The following is a 17,397-nucleotide window of genomic DNA, read 5'->3' on the forward strand; positions in this document are numbered from 1 at the left end:
AGTCAGTTCCGAGTGCTGGTAGAGGTGTACAGTATATTACAAGCTTTTCAATGTTTAGCCATCCAACCTTACCGTGTAAAGTGCAATTAAACGACATTTCTAAAACTACAGATTGAATCGACTGTGAGGCACTGGCTCCTAAAACTGAGAAATTGATCTGGTGTGTAGTTTTAAGCAGGAGCCAGATGTGACCTGCAGGCTGCTAAATGAGCATCACCGTTTTAAATCAATTATGAACTGCCACAGTAAGACAGTTATTTTTACTGCAGTGATGTTAAAACTATATATTATATACACCTGAAATAAAATTTAGAAACATTAATTTGTAAACACCGAGTCAAAAATCAACTTGCACATGAAGAACCTCTTTGTTGCAACCATGACTGAGCATCCCTTCTGTATTTTTAAAGTTTTATCTTTTTTTTTTTTGTGGTGAGTTTTTACCAGATGTCAAACACTGACAAGACAGGCAAAAACACAAGACAGCTTTTTTCCATAAATGCAATTCTGTTTACTGCATAATTTGAATTTTATAAATCCATTATCATCATTTAGTAGTTTAGGTAGCTATAGTAAACACTAATAACAATCATTATGTTTTATCTTCTCATTTTATTATTTCTTTTTGATTCATAAAAATGTGATGTAAAATACACTATAATGTAATGTCAAATGTAAAGTAATGTCATCTCGGAGCATGTTTCTCATTAAAGTAAGCATTACCCTGCTTTGTCTTTATTTTTACATCTACTGGTAATGCAATATTACCCAGGATTCAGTTCAGTAGTGTGCACATTTCATTCATTTTGTTATTTCTTCAAAAGGACAAAACTGCCAATTTGTGGTGCAGATCTAACATCTGCTTTCTTTGATTATGCATCATCTTAGAAGTGTAATAAGGAACGGTAATGGAACAACCCAGGACAGTTAAACAAATGCTTAAAAAATTAAGAACTGTTAAAAAATATATCGTTTTTCAGACATGACATGCTGCAGTGCAATGCCTCTGAAAAACTGTGACTTCTATGTGCCTGCACATTGACCATCTATATTATCTGCACCATCATCAGTTAGGATGAAATGTTGCAACTGACTTCTAAAGTGTTTTCATATGAGTTTAAAGCTGTTTCAATGGAGCAACTATTACAGTATCACACAAGAAAACAATATTTGTATTGTTTCTTGTTTCTGCAGCTGAAAACCTACAAATGAACTGTATATGAACAAATTTAGTTTAAAAAAAATAAATAAATAAAATTGTGAATGTAGGTCAAGTGTTCTGGGAAACATCTGTTGGTTGCTATAACAAAAAAAAAAAACTACTTTACCCAAAGACCTATGTATTAATCACATAGTGCATTACAATAAGAACTAGTCTTACTAAAATACAGAATAATCACCATCAAATAATCGACTGTTGGATGCACAGTGTGGTGGAATAAATAATATAGGGATATCACAGATGAATGTCTCCATCTCATACTGTGTTGCACAAACATTAAATACAGCAAACTGTGAAAACACTTGTTACTATTTAGAAATACTATGAGATCCACTTCGACTCTCACACCCATCTATTTCACATAGAGCTACGCCCGCACGTAGACACACTGGCTTGCCTCGGAGCAGTTTGAGGGAGAGTGATGGATACTCTGGGCATAAATAAACACAAACAAAATCTGTCTGCCCACTCAGTCAACTGAGCGTGGAAAATGTCGTTTTTACAACATGCTCCCATACTGTGTGTGGGTATAATAACCACAAAAGAGGAGCTTTTCCAAAACTACCAAATCTACCATTTGGAAAAAGTCTAAGAGTCTTTCCACATGATTGATGGCATGAGAGGAAAACTCCAGATGGAGGATTTTTAATAATAAGTCACATTTTTTGTGGACATTAGCGCAGTTTTGAGTCCCTTTGCATATGTGCAATTTTCTAGAGTCAAGCAGTCCAAATCACAAGTTCTCACATCTTAGAACCAAACAATTAATTCTTGAAACAACAGGCAATTTTTGGCCCACCATCACAATTTTTTTCTGTACCTCAATTTTAACACAACTACAATATACAGTATCTTTCAGTCCCTTCCCCAGCCTTCACTGCACGTTAAATACTGCTCATGTGTAAAATGTACATTTGCAAACCTGTGCTCTCTGTAAATAAAGTATGCACTGCCCTCTGCATATCCAGCAATCCAAACAAATACAATCTCTACATATGCAAAAAAGGTGTTTTCTTTATCATACTGTGAGTACAATGAAGAAAGGCAATATCCTACATTTACGTATTTTCAAAATAAATATTCAGTATTATTTTTTTCATACATTTTTTTGAATGTTGATTTTTTGGTGCTCACATAGCTGAGTCGAATGAGCATCTGTCTCTGCTTTACAAATGTGTCTGATCATACGACACTGCTCTTACTTTACACATAATTTATACGTCCTGCTTTTCATTATTATGATTTTGCTAGATGTGTGCTGGAGCTCAGATAGTCCCCCCCCACCCCCACCCCCCACACATAATTGCTCCACTATTTAGTATAATACTCTTCTTTTCTATATCTGTAGATTTTTCTGCTATAATGACTCACTTTTATCAAGTTCATTTATGGTCTCTCTCTTGTTATTTTAATCATATTAAATCAGTATATGGAAAAAAAATGTACCTCTAGTTTATGAAAGTTCCATTTCACTAAACAATTTACATCAAACTTTAAGGTACTCTGAGTTCAGCTGAGTCAGCTTCGCTGACAACAACTTCCAAGTGGCTACAGCAGGTTTTACATCCATTTTATAGCTGGAAGGCAAATAAATCCCAACTGTTTTTTCTCCCCCTCATCACCTACCTCTTAATCCTTACTTCGATGCTTTTGGTTCATCTCTAATAGATGCAGGCGTGAAAACAAGATTGGTAGTCCGCCTTCTTCACCGCTAATGTTCTCGGGCTGTGAGTTTGAGGGGGAGATTTAATTAGTAGCAGTTTTTAGAAAAAGAAAACTTAAACATACTTCTGCTAAAGACTCTAAAATTAGACTTCCTCTAAGAAACTGTTTCTGAATTCAAGGCACTGGCTTTATACCTGCACATTTATATCATAGTAGGAAAAAACTCCCTTAAATGTTCAAAGTCACTGGTTAATGCTTGTAGTCAGTCTCATATTGACAGTGAGTGTAGAAAACTCTAGAGTCAGTACCCCGAATAAAGAAAATCAACATGACAGATGTTGAACATGTGATCATCTAAATAACACCCATCAAGAGACATAAACAAGAAAAATACCTGGCTAATAATCCACACTGAGTGACTTTTCTGACTATTTTCTTTTACTGAGACTTTCTATTTAGTTATACTACAAGCAGGATGACTGTGATTCAGCTCATAAAAGGAGAAAAAAAAATCAATATATCAAAATTGTTGTTGATATCTGCATTCATCTGAAGTACTGGCATTGGATTAAAAAAATAAATAAATATAAACCAAATATGTAAATTAAAGGTTGATGACTGTGCTTAAAAACAAGCAGATGCTTTTACCTGTTGAGTATTGGTCGTAGATATGTAGAATATGTGAGGGCTGTTCAAACACATGAAGTTCCAGCTGCCGTTTCTGGCCTGGGCCCTCAGCAATCACAGCTGCAGCTGAGAAACAAAATAAAGAAAATGTTTAAGGAGACTACACTAATTACTAGATTTGTTTCTAACAGTCACTGCTGAAAGTAAAAACATGAAGACATGGGCCCCATGTGAAACTCAGGATATTGGGTTGGTTTGTTTTTACAGACACCACCAGCGATAATGCAAAAAAAAGAGGGGCAACTTAAATAACTGAAGCATTAAAGAGAGGAAGATTCTCTCCTTCCCAGTGTCCCCCATGGGACCTTATTTTGGAAAACGGAAGCTCAAAGGACAAAAAAATGTGGTTTAGTTTAATTAGAGCCATGAATTACACATGATGTTTGTCAATTTAAAATACATTTTTTGAAGTGAAGAAAAATTGCAGTTTTCTTGTAATTTTGTCCTAGTACTATTTATTTTGTGTGCACCCTCTCAGTAAACTACAATTCTTGGCTCACATAATATACATCACCTACAGCAACTAGATAGCAAGCTAGGTAACTAAGCTATGTTACACACACAAATGGAAACACATAGGCATTGTTACCTCAGAGAGAGAAAGTTATGTCACCCACACAACTTATGTACTGTTTGTAATTACATACTTTCACTCTTATACTTTTACAACAAACTGCAACTTTCTTGACTTCCAAAGTTAATCTTTTTAAACTCACACACATTATATGCGTAATTCATGACACAATTTAAACGTGGTCAAAGAAATAATGGGCCTCATACAAGAAACTACACGAGCAAATGTTCTCTTATGTTTGCTCGCATCCAGGATTTGTTATTATTTTATCGCCCATCGATTTTTTGGATTCACTGATGCGGTCTTATTTTTGCCTTTCCCTTAGGTAAGCGAGAGTGGTCAGGAACACTTGTACCAAGATAAGAGAAAAACTTCTTGTTTTCACAGTTCACCAATTGTTGTCAAACAAGGAAAAAATAGGTTTTATCTTTGAGGACCATTTGAAAAAATGCAGTAACATCATTTAATCAAATTTAGATGAGGTTTTAGAGGAGTTACAATGACTGCATTATTACATTTCAGGGGTAAAGTGATACTACTAAACTCAGTCTATTGATCCCAGTGACTGTAATTTCAGTTGCTGTGTGTCCCTCTGCTGACCAGTGTGGGAATGTAACTAAGTACAGTGCTTAAGTACAAATCTGAGGTTACTTTTACGTTTCTTAATTATCTTAATCTTGAGCCACTTTCCACTTCTACTCCATTACACTTCAGAAAGAAATACTGTACTTTTTACTCAACTACTAGTATTAGATAATTACTTTACAAATTAAGATTGTTTTCACACAAACCAAAAATATGAAAAAAATTAATAATAATAACAACAAATATATATATATATATATATATATATATATATATATATATATATATATATATATATATATATATATATATATATATATATATATATATATATATATATATATATATATATATATATATATATGTGTGTGTATAAGTGCAGCTGAAACAACTATATCAACTATTTCTTTTGTGTAAGTAATTTTTCATGCAAAAAACCCCCAAAACATTTCATGGTTCCAGATCTCATACATACTGTATGTATGAGGAATTGCTGCTTTTTCTTTTAACAGTTTCAATCATTTTGATGTATTAAATCTATTTAAACCATTTTGCTTTTAATACTTAAATGCATCTTCCTGAAATTACATTTACTTTAAGTTTATTTAACAGTACATCAGTTTCATTCCTGCTGAAGTTCTTTCTCCTTAGAGCCTTTTTTTGGTGTCATGTTTCCAGTCTTGGCCATGTGTCAGAGTCTTTGCACACGGCACAAAACCTGCCCTTATATAGTGTTTAGGGTGCGTTGCTTATGCTAATAGGTGACTTAAGATCATGTGGGATTCATCATTGAACACACCTGGGTAAGAGCAAATTTCCCTTACCAGAAAAGTAAGAGAAAATATAAGAAATTTATGAGAATGTTGCTGCGTGAGGCCCATTGTCTGCCACCACTAACTACCGTATATAATTTCCCGGAAGTAAGGTCCCATGACTTCGGCTCTCTGTACTTAAACCCACTAAATAAATCATACTTAAGGATTTCAATACCAACATCATCATGTAACCTAATATACAGTAACTAACTTGCATGCAGTACAGTACATATAGGTCATGGTTACAAACCTGCAAATTGCTTTATGCCAAAAATACCAAATAGAGGACAGTAAATCTGCAGTGTCTAAATCTGGTGGAATGGGACTCTCTTCATTTTCTCTCATTCAGTATAGCTCTGTATGTATAACACCATGGTGTGGCATGCTCATGGGTATTTCCATTGTGCTCCAACAGCAGGGGAGAACCTCTCTGACCCAACAATATTATGTTTCTGCTACACAGAACTGTACCCCGAATGTGCCTGCCTGCAACAGCAAAATGACTGACTCAACATTTTAAAAGGCTTGCTACATTTGGCTTAGGGGTGGGTATCTCTACACACCTCATGATTCAATTCCAATTCACAGGGGCTAAGATGCAATTATAAAACAATTATTGGTGCATCAAAAATTTTTATCTCTGTTTGTCATATTTTCACAGTGTGACTACTTGCTATTTTTAAAACATAGCAACTTGTAACGATCCATAATTAAAATAAACAGATAAATTTACTTCCATCATCTTTTATCAATACACTAATAGCAAAACGTAAACACAACATGCATGTTTGTGTCCGTTACGCCCAGTATAATGCTAATTATGTCAAGAACTAGGTTTAATTTTCCAATAACTGACTTTTCTGCATCAAGACAATCTTTTTTGGGGAGATAATTGTGATGCATCTAAGAATCAATGCTTTCTCCACCCATAATTTGGCTTGTAGTAGTTTTGTGCTTAAGTTTACGTGATTATATTTGTTTCAATCCTGGGTTTTTGTTCTGTCATTTGTCTAAGAACTTTGCTGTTTTCTGATTCTCCTTTTGCTGTGCCATCAGAACTGCAGTAACACCCCTTGCTGTGTCAAGCTATTGATAACGTAGACTGGAACACTTTTACTGTGGGGAAGCTAAAGAAGTGTTGTCTTAGCAACCGACTTCTACTTCTTTTAGCCACATTGTTGGTGTGCCTTTATGGACAGCACCACTTTAGTTCAGACTGAAATGTCTCCACAGGCACTGTATGGACTGCCATTAAATTTGGTAAAGATATCAATGGTGCCTGGAGGATGAATCCTAATGCCTTTGTGTTTAGCAAATGTCTTTTAATATTCTGAACTAAAGTGAACCTTGTAGAAATTGTACATGTTAATGAACATATTAGGCTATATAAATATAATTTAGCGTCAGCCTGTGAGCGTTACAGAGAGCCTCACAGAGCAGTGAGCATAGCTGTGGTCTCGAACTGAAGGCTGTAGTCTTAAACTGGGCTCAGATAACAGGAGTTTTGGGCTGATTGATCACAGATTCACCTCTACCTACAATCTGAGGAGAAACACAGTCTGGGACCTTGCTTGGTATCAATGTTTGGCCCAGATTATACGGTAATGTGAGAGGTTTGCAAATCAAGTCTTAAACCTCCCCAATAGCTTGCAGGCTAATCAGGGCCACCCCAATCATTTCTAACATGCTTGATATTAACAATTTAAAATCTAGATGTTTGCAGTTAGGAACAGGTGAAAGTGTTGCCAAGCTACAGCTTATATTATAGCCCTTGAGGCTAACCTCAACTAGCATACTACCATTGACAGAGTTAAAATCTCACCTACAGTTCTTACTGAAAAATAGACACCCTTTGTTGACTATGTCTCCCCAACCATTTAACTACCTAGATTAGTTTAGCCTTCTGCTTTTGTTTTATCCCATTGCAAATCATTATTAACATTATAGCAAGCTGTCACACCATGTCAGTCTCTGTTTTTTTCTGCATCTGCTTCTCCGTGAGGTGGTGCATACAAGCTCCCTGTGGTATGATAATGTTAGTAATATCCTGTAGTGTGTGAGGCACAAATATTTTCAAATCTAGTGTGTGCGTGTTTAAGATTTTGGAGACGACCGTCTGAATTTTTTTGTTACGTGTATGATGTAACTTGGCTTAAGACTGTCAACATTGATTTAAATTGGACTTCATTTAGATTTTAAACATGTTTCTGTACTCTTTTTGTCAGTGCATCAGTTTAAAAGGCACAAGGGAGAAATGGTAAAAAGAAACAGCCAGCAACTCTCCAGTCTGGGTGATGCTCAAACCCTGCACATACAAGTACAAAAAATGATTTAAGAGCATTCTCAGTAATAAATGTATATGCTGTATGTGGCAACAGTCTACATTTTCCAGTTTTTCTGGTCAGTAAGCCTGGATCACCACTAAGATTATTCACAAAAAAGAAGAGATTGTCAGCTTTTCATATAAGTGTTTTCCAAACCGCTACCTCTGTCATATATTTCATTTCATCTCTGTGTGCTGCCAGCAGTTGCGCTCTCATTTATTTGCTTCAGCTAGAGGCCCCCAAAAACCTTTGCTCCACTTTGGTTACAACATCTGTCCCATAAAACTAATCAAGCATTACATCCAGAGAAGATCATTCTTTAATCTCAACCTTTTCCTCCACACTATAGGATTTTACGAGAGACTCTTTAAGATCAACTTTGCAATGGCGTCATGAATAATCCATTAATATATTAGTCTTGGTATTTCAATTAACCATTAACAATTTGAGTCATTTTCAAGGGAAAATGCTAAATATTTGGTTCCAATTTCTCAAATGTGAGCATTTGCTACTTTTCTTGGGATACTTGACAGATTTTCAACCAGTTTGTGGGTAGTATGTGTTAATGTACTGAAGTAAACTTCCCTCCATCTTATCAGCACCCATCAAACAACTCATCTAGCGGATTTTCGATAGCTCTGAGGCTGTTGCTCAAAATACAGATTGTACTTCCACAAGCAGCCACCATGGATGCAGAGAGTATGTAAGTGGATGGAGAGAGAGATCACCCCCTAAAACACAGACCAAAATTTGATCAAATATAAAACCAAGATTTTGTAACTGTATTGCCCTTTTCCTTACCTGAAACATAGAAACATATTTTTGGCTGTAATATGAGAATTTGTGAACAAGAAGTGGGTACCACACTGTTTCCTTTATTGTAAATACTGAGATAACATGGTAAAACTAAGCAGTGCTGACAAAATATAAATCAATATTCTGTTACTGCTTTGCATATTTCACGCCTTAAATGTTTTCAGAAAAACCTATTTTAGCTCACAGTTGAACTTTTATTCCAGACTGTTTGTTACTGACTGACCGCCATACTGTGTCCTGAGGAAAAAACGTCCAAGCTTGCATTATGTCACCCACCACCGCAAGAGATTATTGGTCTGCTCTGGCGCAGTGCATTCTGGTAGTTGCAGGTTTTCTACCTCTTGAGCAAGTGCAAATACCAAAGCCTTTTTTTCTCACCAGTTTCAAAGTATTTGCATCTTTCTTCCACATAGACAGCCCAGTTCTATGACAAGACTATCTTTGCAGCAGTGAAATATTTCGTGTTGAAGATGTCACCTTAGGCTCTCAGGCACTTTATAGATTTTTTATTTTTTAGAAATTAATCAAGAAAATTATCCGCAGATTAGTAAATATAACAAATTAGATGCAGCCCTATTAAGGCATATTATTGATGTTCAATTGATTACACTATCCTACTGCCAGGAAATATCAGCCTGAACTTTGCATGCTGAGAGCAAATCTTCCAACCCATGACCATTCAGGTTTTTACCATTTATGATTAATTGTGTTTGTTTTTCCTTTGGTTGTTTTGCTACAATATCAACATTTTCATAACCCCTATACAGTGAGGGCAATAGGGGTTCCTAAATACTTTTATAAATACTTTTTTACTTTATTGTACATATTTTGACATCTCAACTCTGATGTACTTATAAGCTGCAAAAAAATGATAGCACATTTTTAAGTTAAATGATATCTGGAAGTTAAAACATCTAAAGGTCCTCATGCAGCCACAACAAAACCTCATTTTCACAACTGTGCTGCCTCAAGTGATCACAGCAAACGGCCCTTTGTATCTAATCCTACAGGAAAGGCGAGAGCCCCGCTGTTGAAGTAATACTTTGTAATGGTATTAGGAGGGCTATAAAAGTGTCAGAGCCCTGTAAACAGGCAATCAGAGAGTGAGCCATGGTCTGTTGCTTCTGCAGGCATCAATCACGAAGTAATGTATATGAAGTCGGAAAAAAAACTGCTGGGCATTTGACATAATGTGATAGGTCTACTTTGTTTGGTATTACTGAACAGTAATACTTAAAAGTGGTTTTCTCATGAATGCACAAACATCTGTGTACACAATCAGTGAATTAGAAAAAGTATAAACATAGAAAATATTGGTACAAGTCTGTGGATGTCTACTAGACTTTTTTGCATTTCTGCAAAATCCAAAAGGGCACAAGGGCAGTTTTCCTCAGAGCCTAGCAAACACCACAGTTTCCACAGTTACTTTGGTAATTTCACAGTCCACCAATTAAGTTACTGCAGATAGTAACTGCAAAGAATTGACACTGATACTCTTTGGTAAACTGGGATTAGCTAATGTGGAAAATAAAAGCGCTATTCTCTTCCTGTTTTGGCTGCGCAAGGGTTAACGCATTTCCTTTGTGCTGAAATTTAGATGGAATTACCTCTAAAGATCATATCCGATGACAGACAGAATTACAAAGTGAAAGCAAGGCTTATAGGGGACCAATCTACAGCAATCACCCATAACAGTACATCTCCAAGCAACCTGACAAAGAGCTCAAACACAAAGTTTCCCACCGTAAACTCAACTGTTTTAAAAACGTATTTGTTCCTACCTTTACCGAGCTTTCAAACAATGCTGCTTAAGGCTGCAGGGATTGTACAATAGCTCCATGATGCTTTAACAATGAGGTGTGTGCAATATCTGTTATGTGAAATGTATGTGCAATATTTTGCATGTGTAGTTTGGATTATGTTCATTTTATTGGGGGATTTGGTACAGCTAGTACTGTTTTGTTCAAATGTGGCTTTGAAGGCATTTATGAGCACAGCATCTGAGTACAAAAAAATCCTGCCTCTTTCCACTTTGAAGTAAATCTAGTTGTGCTTGTGAACTTTCACCTAAAAATGTACAAACAATATTCATACCACAGTTGACAGTTAAGAAGTGATGACACCTCCAGTAATGGTACCTTATTATCAATACATTTAGATTAAATAATTATGCTTATGCTTAAAAATTCCTTGCAGTCATTGATTTTATTTTTATTCTCATTGTAAATAGTATATCTGCATGCTTTTGCAAGCATATGACTCAAAGCACAACTGGGCCTGACTATAGGCCCACATATTCAGTTTGTATAGCTGTAGGCTCTCAGGCTTGTTAATGAATGAGGCAACATATGATCACTTTGTGGGGCAAATGAGATAATAGAATTCATAGAAATGCTTTACTGTTTTGTGGCGGTAGAGCTACCTCAAGTTGTATAAATGATTTGTGTGTGCTCCCTGCTCCTCTGACTCAGTGATGCAGAGGAAGGATTGGATGACTCAGTTTGAGAAAAGGTGTGGCAGACAAGCCATTTCTTGAACGTTTTCAGACCACCCAAAACATTACAATGTCTAAAAACAGGTGATTGGGCTACCACACTAAAAGCAGAGTGATACAGACTGGAAAAATTGTAAAATGCAATGCAGACTGTTACACTATGCCACTCTCGGATAGTACATGTCCTTTGTGTCATAACTGTCCACTGACTGGAAAACTAGTGAAATATAAAGGAATGTGGGATTCCTGTGCAAGCCACTCTTTTTAAAGATGTTAAATGTTGGATCTTTGACCAGATGAAATGCAAAAAAGATCACTGGAGCAATGTCAAATGTCCCTGCTGCTGTTGTTCTATCTGTTGATGTATTCTGAAACTTGTACATGAAAAGCGATGATGCCACTGGTGGGTATGGTTCGGTAGAGAGAAAATAGTGCCTACATACAACTGCTCACAACAAAGTCTGTGTATTATTTTGAGTAACTGGGTCATGATTTCTCGAAAGAGACATAGCTGCTGAGTTTTTCAAATGTATTTTTCTGACATTTTTAGTGCCACAGGCCAAGTGCCATCTAGTTCCACTACATTAGAGAGAGGGCAGATATCATGGGCGGTATCTCCGACACTCTGTAAATCACACCACCACAGTCGAGATTGATAAATAGCAACACAGGTAAGAGCAAAAATATGTGTTTTTGATTTTGAGAGGAATGGTCCCTTAAAGGGATTTAAATTAGCTCTACTAAAAGGTCTAAGAAAGGGCATCTGTATCAAAATAACCCTTATTTAGTTTCCCTGTATCTCCCCAACCTAATAGCCAAAATAATTGCCTGCATTGTATGTTTCCACAAACCAGAGATACGTTTGCACGGTATTATGTAGTGTAAATATCGGAACTTCGTGTCTCAGCAATGCTGTGTTTAAGATGTTGGGTTTAAGCACAAAAACCACTTGGTTATGTTTAGAAAGAGATCATGTTTTGGCCCAATCCTGTGTAGAAATGCGGTGATGTCGCACTAACAAATATGTCAGCTTCTGGAGGCACTATTGCAACGCAGGAAACACAGCAACAAGTAGCTGAAAATCAAACAGGTTTGGTGGCTAAAAGCTGCTTGAAATGCAGCTTTGACCTGCTAAAAAACAACCTTTTTTTGGTTGTTTGCTTTTTTGGTCTCGTACAGTGCTCTGCAGTGGTCTGCATCTTAACAGGTGTCTCACCTAGGTGTCATGCCATCCACCATCCCCCTTAATCTCCTGTCGACAAACAAAGGGGACTTTAAACAGTCAGAGAAAATCTCCTTCTCAAGGTATATTCTTATAATATTTGGACATGATGTGAGACAATGTTAGAGTCCTATTCAAATGAGATTAAAGGTCTTTTCAGACAAGGAGAGAGGTGAGCGGACAGGTAGGGAGGCCAGGGCAATCCGACAGGCGGAGTGACAAGTGGGTGAAATTCTGTAAAAATTGTCGCCAGCACCACCACTACCGGCACGCGCCTCACACTCTGTGCAGAGGGCACCAATGCTGGGGAGGGCACCACAACAGTCCACTATGACCATTAGCAATCATAGTCATGTTTTGCATCAACTTTCCCAGTCAAGGCCCATTCAGACACAAAACAGTTTGAGCTGTGCAGCTGCAGCCCGACCTCACCAAATGCTGTGCTCACGCTTTTAGGGTGTTGTGGTTATTAATACAGTCAGGTGCCTATGCTGAGCAAAGTTTTTTCAAAACTTAAGAATGTCTAAGTGGTGTTGCTGTCATCGGCACAACACAGAACTTGCTCAGAAGCTGTCATGTAGTGACCTAATTAACAACCTTGCAGCCAGATAATGCAGACGTGTGTGCCCCACACAGCCTCCCACAACTGCTGTAAAATGCCTACTTTTTCTGAGGTGGAAAACATGGTCTTTCAAGTGTTTGTAACATTCTGACATTTCTTCTGTTATGTGTAAGTACTGGGGCTATTCTATTTTCTTATCATGTATATTAATTTTAGCAATAATGTTAATAATGGATATTTAAGATCTTATTCTTCAGTTGAACCTACTGAAGATGAGACATAGATATGTGTTTTCCTGTTCTATGGTTCATTTTGTAGTGTAATATATATACTGTTTCTGTTTTTTATTACTTGTAACATTGAATATGAAAATATATTGTACTCATTTTATTTAAAAAAAAAGCACACTCTCAATAAAAGGGGAAAACAACCCATAAATATTTGGTAACAGCCCTGACTGTCGCAGTCATGCTCGTCTCACACACAAGCCTGTGGAAAGATTGTCTGTAAATTTTTCTACACAATGTGCAGTGCACATCAGTGGACAAGAGATAGATGCCTGCTGTTTGTGAGTTCACTGAAATACGGGTATCGGGATATACCGGTATGGATGATAACCATAACATTTTAAAATGAAATATTAGGATAATTTTAATATTACACATTATTATATAGCGTAAATAATTGATTGCCACTTTTCATTCATTCATCATTTGGTTTCTTTCTGTTCTCGCTTTGTCTTTCTCCTCCACCACCATCTGGCTGCCTTTTCACTATCCATTAAGGGAAATTGCTCTTGTTGTGTTTTTGTACAGCTATGGTAACAGAGTCTCCCCCCACCACCCCACACTTGTAATGAGTTTAAATCATTTTCCAAAAGAAACAAAACACTCAATCAATAAAGTTAAAAATGAAATTGACCATTTTCTATTTAGTAAAAAAAAAAATAGATATCACAATATTGTTATTGTTCTTATGGCCATGATAGTGAAAATCTTGTATGTTGTAAATTTTATGTTAAAAATTAAATAATAATCTTGCATATTCCTCACAGTTTACAGTATAAGTTTGATAGAAAGGGTCAGAGGTTGTGTCAGCATTTAGGAGCTTATCAGTGAAGAACAATTATCTGGATATTCCACTGGATTTTTTTTATAAATTAAACAATGGACTTAGGCCCATTATGGTGATGTGCTGTTATCCTACATTTTTTGTTCAACCTGAAGCATATGTCAGTTTAAGTTTTCAAATTGTGGTTTGCGGTGTTTACCATTTAATAAACTATGCAAAAGTCAGAGTGGATTTAGAGGAATATAACATTTTAGGAAATTTGCTTATTTCCTGTCTTGCCAAGAATTTGATAAGAAGTCAATGGTATCCCAACTTCTTTGTAATTTATATGTAGCTGGACTAAAAAGCTGTTTTTCTTAGCTTAGCATGAAGACTGTCTTTTCTGGTTGCCTTTCTGGTCTTTATGCTAAGGGCAGTATATATATATATATATATATATATATATATATATATATATATGTTGTGTTATATTTTTGCACAACCCATCTCTTCTAAAAAGCCATGTCAGTTTGCATCTCTGTTTATTACTGTTGTTGAAAACAACGTCCTACGCAAACATTGATCCATGTGATGAATGAAATTAAAGCAGTAACACCCATACAATAGAGCTCCGTCATGCATGTAAGACAGAGCCGCTTGTTTGTTTGAGGTGAGAGTGTGTGTCTACTTTGGTAGATGTAGTCTATCAAGCAATGGTGAGACGGCGGCTGAATGCAGCAGACAGATGTATTCATAAAAATGTAAATAGCTACGTTTATAATACAGGAAACCTCTCTCCCCCTTTAGAGAAATAATCTACACATGTTTAAACAATATGTATTTTTCTTTACCTTTTTTAAGATTATTTTTTGGACTTTTTTGCCTTTATTAGGAAAGGACAACTCAAGACTGAAAGACGGAGAGGGAGGGGGAAACATGCAGCAAAGGGCCACATGATGCTTTGACTTGCAACTGAACATTTTGCCTACCTTGTAAAAAAAAAATACAGAGATATATATAACAGGATTTTCCCACACATTCATTTTTTTGTGGGAGCGTGCCACAACATTACCCATCACATATTGATTTTCTATGTTTGGAGCTGTGCGCCCCGTTAAAACATAAATGTACCAGTAGGTTATTCAGAGCACACTTGAAGTGGGAGACAGTGATATTTTTAACGCATGATTAGAGCTGTGGTATTATTAAATGCAGTATACTAGCATATGATATGTAGCCAGGCTAAATAAAACGAAGACTGTCACTTTCTTCATTTGATTCTTATTATGAAGGACAGTGCAGATCCAGTCTTACTGAGGTGTGTACTATTACAGGTTGGACAGGAACAGACCGTGTGTAAGCTGTGCTTTAGTGTCAGTCTCTCTACAAGATTCTCACAAACACACAAATGCACTAACAGACCATTATATCACCATATGAGACAAATAACACTGGTGCCATTCTATCAAGTGCATCTATCCATCCCAGCAAAATCATACTGAAACAAATTAGGACATGACAGGTTTTCTCAACAAAGCCAGGCAGCGGGAACCACAAACTAGCCAGCGCACGTGTCCGAACACACACACACACACACACACACACACACACACACACACACACACACACAGACACACACACACACACACACACACACACACCCACACACACACACACACACACACACACACACACACACACACACACACACACACACACACACACACACACAGCAAAGGTGGCTATAAACACGCACAGGAAGACTCAACACAGCTGCAGTGACACGTATAAATCAAGAAGAATGATTGGGGGATGGTTTGATTGGTTTACAGTATAGATAAACAGGCACAGAGATAAAATGAAGAGAAAAAGATATAAATAGGTTGATTCAACTTCCCATTTTAAGCCCAACATGCTCAATGCTCATTGGCTGGCCATGCACTTTCAATACTGGATTTATGAAAATGGTATCTGTCTCTCAGTTTCGAGAAGTGATGCTGATGTTTTTGCTGTTTTTTTTAAAGATATTTTTGGGGGGCTTTTTGGCCTTTATTTGAAAGGACAGAGTGTATGTGTGAAAGGGGGAGAGAAAGGGGATGACATGCAGCAAAGATCAAGGCCAGAGTTGAACCAGAAAACCGCTGCGGCGAGGACTCAGCCTCTGTACATGGGGCACCCACTTTATCCACTAAGCCGCCAGCGCCCTGTGATGCTTGGTTTTAATGCGGTTTAGATCCAAAGTATGTTAGAAATTACTTGATTACAACTAAATGCACATATGACACTGGACAAAATGCATTCTGAATCAATTTTGGATGCATGTATTAGTTGATAAACAGTTTAAGGTTAAGGTTCGAAAGAAAGTCTGCTATTTCAAAAAATGTATTATTTGGATAAAATCGAGACTTAAACACAGTTGTGTATGTACTCTGGCCAATCCCTTTGCGTGTTTTTCCCTTTTTCTAATATGAGCACTGACTCTAAATGTATTTCTTTAACACAAATGAACCGAGCAAGCGGAAGACTGAACGTAGACCTAAAATACAACACCGCTAAATATCTCATACTTTTGAGCATTCCGGATGCTTTTCGCTTAAAATCTTCATAGTTATATGTCTACTGAGGGGCAGGATAACTTCTCTTCTACTAAAGTGACTGGGCAAAAGGCAAAGAGACAGACTAGTAGCTAGAAAAATCTCATAGTAGCATAATGTTTGACTGACACATACATGGGGTATAACATGAAATATGTGTTTAAGTATGTGTTCTCTTTTCAAATTAGGTGTAACAAAAACTATTATACCAAGCTTAGGCTCCAGTTTTGGGCTACATTATAAGTATTTATAGATATTTCATGAGCCATAGCTTTTCACAGTTTTTTCATCACATCGTAACTCAAAAATAAAGGTCTTCTTTACTAGACCTTTTACAATCAATAAACTGTTTTTTTTAATCTTGTTTAACAGTCACTTACTGTCAGTTTTTGTATAAAGAACTCAAGCTATAAATTTAGGAATGAAATTTACTCCAATCGCTTGTTTTAACTTTCGGTGGGTGGTGGTTGTCTGTTTATTTATGATTGGATTTGGCAAGGGTCCTTAAAGTCGTCTACAACTGCAAAAGCTGTGAATCTGACTCACTTTCTGTGGTGCATCACTCCTAACTGCCACAACTGTACCTCTAGAGAGTTAACCACTAACGGTCATTTGACAAGGTCTTTAATTCCCTCCATCTAAGCAGTTTTCCCTCAACTTCACTGGGTTTTCCATGTCTGCATGAGCACACACCCATGTCTGGAGCCTTAATGTGTCCCTGTGAATAATTACACGAGTATATGCATATACCATTGTCATAAAAGCCTCGCAAAAGGAAAAAAGTATT

General features: G+C 36.7%; 1 long non-coding RNA gene across 2 annotated transcripts in view; it reads right to left on the reverse strand.

Moving 5' to 3' along the window:
* Positions 1–17,397, reverse strand: part of LOC148188727 (uncharacterized) — an 89,046-nt gene that overhangs the window by 47,253 nt on the left and 24,396 nt on the right. The window contains exons 3-5 of one of the 2 annotated variants that reach the window (XR_015777507.1): positions 3,536–3,640; positions 2,849–2,947; positions 1,244–1,300 (exon numbers count right to left, since the gene is read on the reverse strand). This is a non-coding gene — a long non-coding RNA (uncharacterized LOC148188727). Of the gene's footprint in view, positions 1–1,243; positions 1,301–2,848; positions 2,948–3,535; positions 3,641–17,397 lie in introns of those variants that run through there. The other variant, XR_015777506.1, reaches the window with a different exon arrangement.

Source organism: Plectropomus leopardus, chromosome 9 (genome assembly GCF_026936395.1).
Source record: "Plectropomus leopardus strain MGB_pleo_1.0 chromosome 9, ASM2693639v1, whole genome shotgun sequence".
NCBI lineage: Eukaryota > Metazoa > Chordata > Actinopteri > Perciformes > Serranidae > Plectropomus > Plectropomus leopardus.